The sequence below is a fragment of the Gossypium hirsutum genome, chromosome D07, assembly GCF_007990345.1.
Source record: "Gossypium hirsutum isolate 1008001.06 chromosome D07, Gossypium_hirsutum_v2.1, whole genome shotgun sequence".
Lineage (NCBI taxonomy): Eukaryota > Viridiplantae > Streptophyta > Magnoliopsida > Malvales > Malvaceae > Gossypium > Gossypium hirsutum.
Window position 1 is genome coordinate 33,763,614 of NC_053443.1, and position 7,817 is coordinate 33,771,430.

A 7,817-nucleotide genomic window follows, 5' to 3' on the forward strand; every position below is an offset into this window, starting at 1 on the left:
TAAGTAGGCCACTGGGAATGTAAAATGTCTTTAGAGAGTAATTTCCAAATTTGAAACCACAATTCAGAGTGATTACCAACTTCACAAAACAAAAAAAAATAGTTACAAAAAGGTCATGTAATTGGTTACTTGTGGCCTACAAAGATGCTTCACGTAAAATCTCATGTCATTCACGATCCCCTCTAGTAAGCTCAATTCTTTACATGTTTCTTTGAATGTTGGATAAAAAATTTCATTAACTATCCTAATGTTTTTGAAACATGTTGCATCTTTAACTATGTCCAACACCATCTGAAGATAATATCTCTCACCAGATGATGGATGAGCTAATACAATCTACCAACTAATCTTCCATTCTTCCTTGGTCTCTATTATTTATTATTTTTGTCCCAGACCCATTTTGATGGAAGTCAATAAAAGTTAGATCTCGAGCAGCAGGACTCAACTGGGTAGTATGCATCCAGTTGTTGAATATAGTCTTCTCTAAGTTAGTTCGATTCAGTACATCACGTATATCATCACTATCATGAAATATGATTGTTTGTTTATTAGGTAAATGGAATGTCAATCGTTCAACTGTCGGTTCTCTGTGTTGAGTATTTTAAAAGATTCTCTAACATGGCTTACAAGCTTATACGTAATGACAGTCTATATATTTGTTAATTTCATTTACCTTGATCACTTTTTGAACCCTAAATTCTATGCCAATTAATGTATTCTCCTCAATTAAGCATGCGGATTTATCTTCACCTTTACACATGTACTTGAGAAGGTATTTAATGCATCTTGATTGGTTATACAATTCAACATTGATGTGTGAATTGTATTTGACAACCAAATCAACATTATGTGGTAAAACCAAACTATTATCCAAAACAACACCATTTACCATTACAACCTTTCCACCATCTTGTTCGATCTAATGCCCTAAGTGTAGTATATTCGTTTTGTAAACTTGTATTTTTCGAACAAATTGGTTTAATAAAATATCCATTAATTACATTAATACCCTTTGTATATTTTCCTCAATGTTCTTGCACTCAAAGCAAAATGGAAGCAAATATTAGCTCAATGGTTATCTAATGTTTAGCTAACATTAAGTGACATTACATGGTTGGATTCATAAGACAGAAAGATACTTGTATTAGTAAATGAACTTAAACATGTCCTTAGTATAATCTAAAATTAATGAACTGATTGAAAGACTAATTTTTTGTCTTTCAATTCCAATTGAGGAGATGCTTTGTCTTGAGCATCGAAAAAGATGACTCCTAGAAGATAGAAACATAGATGTGATTGACTAGATTGGCAGTACATCGGATAGAACCTAAGTAGAATATATCTTAGATCTGTTTATGGATTTATTCACTTGTAACGTTTATAATGTGGCATACCTTAATCTTGCATGGATGATGGACTTTGTATGCGTGACTCGTATATTTTGATGTAAGTAAAATCCTAAGTTCAAATAGATAAGGAACAAAAACTAGTGTGTTGGGTATACGACTTTTGTAGTATGTAGCATTATTCATAATATTGGAATTCATAGCCCAACTAATGGGTAAATGATATCTTCTTATCGGCGTTACATGATGCATGAAAAGTAAACATGGTCTCGAGTAATTTGTCTTTGCGAGAAATGACTTTATTACTATTTGATACTAATTGAATTTTTATGAAGGAAGATGTAATGATTACCATGAGATAAAATAGAATCATAATGGGAGAACGAATTTATCCCAGAGAGATTAATGATCGTATAAGGGTAATACACTTATGACAAGGCCATTGGACGAGCACTTATTGAGTAGTTTTCTTAATGGTAAGTAATTAGGGAGAGTTCAGTAACGATAATGACTTCGTGACTAAATAAGTTTATAATTAATAGATGAAAAGTTGGAACTTAATTATAAATTATTTGTTCCCAATTGTATATGTCTAATTTGTCCTTTCACTAACTCGTTGAAACCATAAATAAATTGTATGTAGAACCAAATAAACAAAAATGAATGAAAATGATGAACTTAGAGAAATGAGTCACATTCACAAATGAATGCATTTTCTCACTAAGTATAGAAAGGACTTGAGAATTAATTTAAAGTTTTCAAATTAGTATTTAATTAATTATAATCAAACAATAGAAGTTTGAAAATGGAAATGAATTAATTTGTCATTATGAATCCGTTGAAATTGAAAATTAAATATATTTGCCCATATATTCTTTTACCGTAAAGTTGTCATGACTTTAACGAAATTTGAATTGGGTTGAGAAAATTATTTAGTTGGGAAATTAATTTAGTTAATTTGATTAATTAAATAAAAGAATATATATTTTGGGAAATATAAAACAAATATTGGGTTGAATTAAATTATAAAGTGTTGAGTCAAAAGTCAAAGAAGCACATATAATATGACCTAATATAGGAGAGGCCCAAAACTATTCATATTACATGTGAGGCGCGACAACCCTAGTGTTATTATCTAGGGCGTGTCGCCCTCTCTCTCCTAGTTAGACTATGAGAGTTTTTCTATTAAATAAATATTATTTGTGTTATTCTTATTCAACTAGAATTTTTCTATCTTTCGCTATAAATAGATGACACTAGTAGTGCTATTAACATAAGTTTTAACATACAAATTTCATATATTGCTATTCTGCTAGAAAATAGTGGAAATTTATTTTTTAAGTATAAATTCTATTTTCTGGGAATTATAATTTCTACTGGTTTCAATTTGAGAGAATTACTTTCTTACTAAAAGTAATTAAATTGTTCCTTATTCTGTGTGGCATCAGCATTGGTGGTAGCAATAACCTATTGTGGTGGTGACGATAGATACCTTTAGTTACAACCAATTCTTGACCTGCTCACTGAATTTGGGATCTGGATGATACAAATTTTAATTAAAAACTAATTCCATTCAACTATACACACTAATTTATACTAAAACAAACATCATTTAAAAAGTTTCCATTTGATAATTTCATTTATGAATTAAGTTGTACAACTTAAAGAATTTGTGCCTAGGCCAAAACTGCAAGTCATAGTCATTGGAAGTTCCCCTCTATATGCATGTTGCGGTTTTTCCCTCAATTTTTTTTCTCATGTTGGCGAAATCTAGCTCAACCCTCTGCTCAAATTCTATTGTTAACTTTATCCTACAATCAAGCAGACCATTTATAAGCTCAAATGAACTTAGTGAGATTCTATGAGACTACTAAATAACAAAATCAAGCTAAGGGATTGAGGGTTATAAAGGAAATTGTCCACTCCCTGATAAATTCAAACATTAGGCAGATTATATCAAAGAAGCCTTTGCCCTTCCGCTCATAGCTGGTTAACTTCTACTCCAACTGAATTACAAGCTTGTTTTTCATTAGAGTGGAGGTCCTCAAAAAGTATAGACCTAAATATACCTCAATAGAAGTTCTCCCCCTCAAAACCTTGATTGGAAAACACTATGTCGGTCATTGGTCATCTGGTCTCTATATCCTCGAGTTTTAAATCCATTTCCTCCCTTATTCCTGTTGAATTGTTCACCCTGGAATATCATTGGCGAGCTCCCACCTATATCAACTTGGGCAATTAAGCCCTCTCTAAGCTCGACAGACATAACTACCTTTAAATTTTTTATGTCCGTGGACTTCTAAAATTCCTAATCCTTGGACAAGAGGAGACTTTGGCTCAGTTGACCTTAGAATTCAATACACTCAACGATCCTTGCCAATCCTCCCTCATCGAGTAAAGGATATTACCTACATAAACTATCGAGTCTTCTTTACTCAACTGAGTCTTAATGATACCATAACCGAGTTATAGTTTTCACACTCCTCATTCACAAGTAATTTGTCCTAGTAAATCGCCTCGAGCATATTGTCCGTGAGGATTCTTTACACAACACCGTAACCTGGTTATGAACTTACACCATATGCCCATTGTTTAATGTCTTGGCTAACTTTTCGTGTTTAGTTTCTCGATTGATTTCCCTTGTCTATCATCTAAGCAGACTTCTATGTGTTTAGTGTCTCAGTGGACTATCTGTGATTCCATAGTATCTTTCAACCATGGTCTTACTATTTTTTTTCTATCAACTCATCACTTGACGCCATAACATCTCTCAGTGATGGTTTTACTCAATATAACCCTGTGTTTTCTATCTCGGCAGACTGTCAAAGGATGCCATAGCGTATTTCAGTTATGGTATTAGTTCTGTTCACTATGATGCTATAGTGAATTTCAGCCATGGTCTTACTCATTTATGTCATGATGCCTTAATGTCTTTCAACTATGGTGTTGTTCATTTTAGGTGTATAGTCTCCTATTGGTTCTATGGCCTTACCATGATCTATACTCTTCCCATTTCATTCCTTCGATTCCTCCATTTCACCATTCCTATCCTTGATGCTCAAATACCGTAGTGTTCCCTCTACAAGGTCGGGAGCTTCACCCATCATAATTTGCACTCTGCAATTCCGTATGGCAGTATCAAACAATCTCACCCATTTTCCCAATCATAACTCCAACTAACCCATCAATACTTCCCATTTTCTAACTCAGACGATACATTAAATTCATTTTTGTACCAATAGTAATTGCACCATTTTCTAAAACATGTAATTTTGTCTATTTCATGCAAGTTCTACTCATTTATAACATACATAATCAACAACGATCTTTCATTGTTTCAAATATGTAGCACAGAAACTCACATTGCTTTCTTACTCCTAACAACTTAGCTTGTATAAACGTCGAAGCCTCTTTTGCCCTAGAAACTAAACATAACAACCCTTTATCGATTGATTTTGAAGACATTCACATTTTAAAATCTAGAATTTATAATTATACCAAAGCTCAAAAGGTCTTTTCTCTACTTTTTCTAAAACCCACAAGATAAGGAAACTTACCAGTGCCCCTTTTACCTGCTCTAAACTCAAATCCACAAGATAGTTGCAAAATGTAGAACTTCATCCATCCACATTCTCTTATTCTTCAGGACGACCGAAGAAGAAAATGCTTAGAGAATAAGATTCGTGGAGCAAAATTGAGAGGCATTTTGTTCCCATGCATTTATATTTATACCATTGGCACGTTCTTCACAGACCTTTGTTACCACCCAATCCTAATTATTTTGTCTCCCACTATGGAACCAGCCGGTTCCAATCTAACTAAACCAAGGTTAGAGTTTAGTCGTCCCTCAACCAGCCATTCAAACTTTAAAATAACTCATTTGGATTCCCAATTTCTTTTTATCTTTTAATTTTCTCTAAAACTTATCTTTAATTTTGAGTTCCTAGGAGACCGGGTGTGACAACTCCCTCACCTTTAAAGGAAATTTCCTCCTTGATGTTTTCTCTCGTGGCGGGTCTGGAGTAGCTTTAAGGAACCTATCCTTTTGAAGGAAAATTTTTTCTCAATTTTGAGACAAACACCCTTTCGTGTTTGAGCGATCCTTTTTACCTTTAAATACCTAAACGTCTTTAAATTGCTCTAGTACGAAGAGTGAATCTGTAATTCTTACGTACGACGATTACTGTTGTACATGTATGTCAAATTCTCTACCTTACCTCTTATATTTGATCACTCTCATGGTATCAATTATTGACATGGGTCTATATAGGCGTACATTATTCTGACGGATTCGCGTTGCACAGTTCACTTAGGCAAAGTTTTTCGTTTTCTATTTTTCGAGGGATTATAGATACCCCTTCTCAAGTCGACAAGTATCAAGAATAGGTTCAAGGACATGAAAAATTTAGTTGTCACACCTCAAATTAAGCTGATCCAAATAAAAGGCGTGTAGACAAAATTTGTCTATTATGGCACACTCTAGCAATGAGTCTGCCAAGTTATAAGCTTTTGGCGAGCTCATGCTTTGGCATATAGAGTATCCACCAATAGAAGTACATTAGGTTTAGTTCTCATAGTAGCCTTCAATTGATGAAAGAATTCAATCGAAGAAGAGTAAGCCTTGTGTAAGCTACTTCCAAAGGTATAGTACGTCCAGTTTGTTCAAGCACTGTGTTGAGTAGATTTTGGTAATGAGATCTAGTTAGGAACCAACTAGATTGACTGGTCAACCAGTATATGGATAAGACTCTCATTTATATTTCTTCTGGTATTTGTAGGCCCATTAAAGGACAAATTCTATTTATAGTGACACTTGTTAAGGTTTATTAAGAAAAGATGAGTATATATATTAGTGAAAAGAGAATGTGGTAAGGATCTTTCTTCCTTGAACACTACTATTTGGTTTTTCTCCTTTAAACTCAAAATGTTCTTTCCTTCTTTATTTAGCCAAAAATTAAGGATTTTGGGAATAAAAAATGGATGCTTTTCCTTTTGGGAAGTTTGGTAGCTCTGCATGTTAAGTTTTTGAAAGAATAAGAATACTAAGAAGCATATGAACAATGAATTGTGATTAAGAAACCCTGCATAGGGGTCATCTGTAATTGAGATGTTAACCATTTGTCATTGAATGGGTTTTAATGGTAATTTTATGTTATTTAAGTAGTTGCTGTTGCTGGTTCAAGAGGGATGACTGAGTTTAGAATTTTTATTTGTAGTCTAGGTGAGTATCTAGTGAGTTCCTACCTTAACTTATTCAAGTTATGTTAAAAAGGTAAATGTATATGTTAATATCACCACAGATAATTGGTAAAGTGTGAGAAATAAAAAAATTTCTCTGCATGTTCATCTTGGGGGTAAGTGAGTTATTATACAAATAAAGTGTTGTGTGTGGGTAAGGTTGACGAGCATCAGGTATGAAAAGATGAATTTTGTTAAGAGAAAATGAGTAAGATAGGTATGAAAATGAATCTGGGTAAAGTATATCTATTTTGGTTGAGTAAAACATCTATTGTGATGCCTCCGTTAGGGCAGTTATATTGCTAAGCAAACTGGCATAGCACAATGTGATGATGTGGAGGTCCATATGGTAAAGACCCATGTCATTATATGACAAAATACATTCATGGTGATGCCTTCAGTATGATGAAGACTTGACTGGTAGATCACGAATGAAGGTGTATAAGTCTATGTGGTTGACCCATGGCATAATATGATGACATGAATATTGATAGTGATGTTTTCGGTAATATGTAATTGAATTGGTAGATCACAACATGAAGTTATGTACAAGTTCATGAGGGAGAAATCCATGGAATCTTCTGTAAAAGTTTGTCGGGATAATAAACATGTGATTATGTATGTTGCCTGTGTGGCATGATCTGTTAAGCCTTTGTGGCGTATTCCAAATTGCCTTTATGGTGAATCTCGAAATGTCTATGTGGCATATTCGGTGATATGTATATGATTTGGGTAAGTTTTGATATTTCTTCAATAGTTAGTTTTATGACAAGTATCTGATGAGTTTGAAGATAGTTTGGGTTGTTTGATTTGGTAGTAAAGTTGGATAAGTCGTAAGAGGCATATTCTGAATGAGAAATTGAATTTTTACTTTTAAAGGGAATCCGCCATAATAGTCTATCAGTTTAGGATACGGGCGTATTCATATAAAGAAAGGTACAACTGTTTGTTAGTTTGAATACGGTCATGCTATATAAGATTGAAATCTAAGTTATTTGATAGCTATCACATTTGAGTAGTATCATGACTCGTTTTAAGGACATTTGGAACCTAATTCATTGGTAAATCTGGTGTTTGTATGCTATGAAATATAGATGTTTGGAATTCTTTTGAATGATCTAAAATGTTCTTTATCAGTATGAGTATGTTTTGGGTTTGAGTTAGGGTATAATTTGATTGTTAGTCTGATAATTATCAAACTCAGTATGAGAATCCGCCAAATGTAAGATTAGT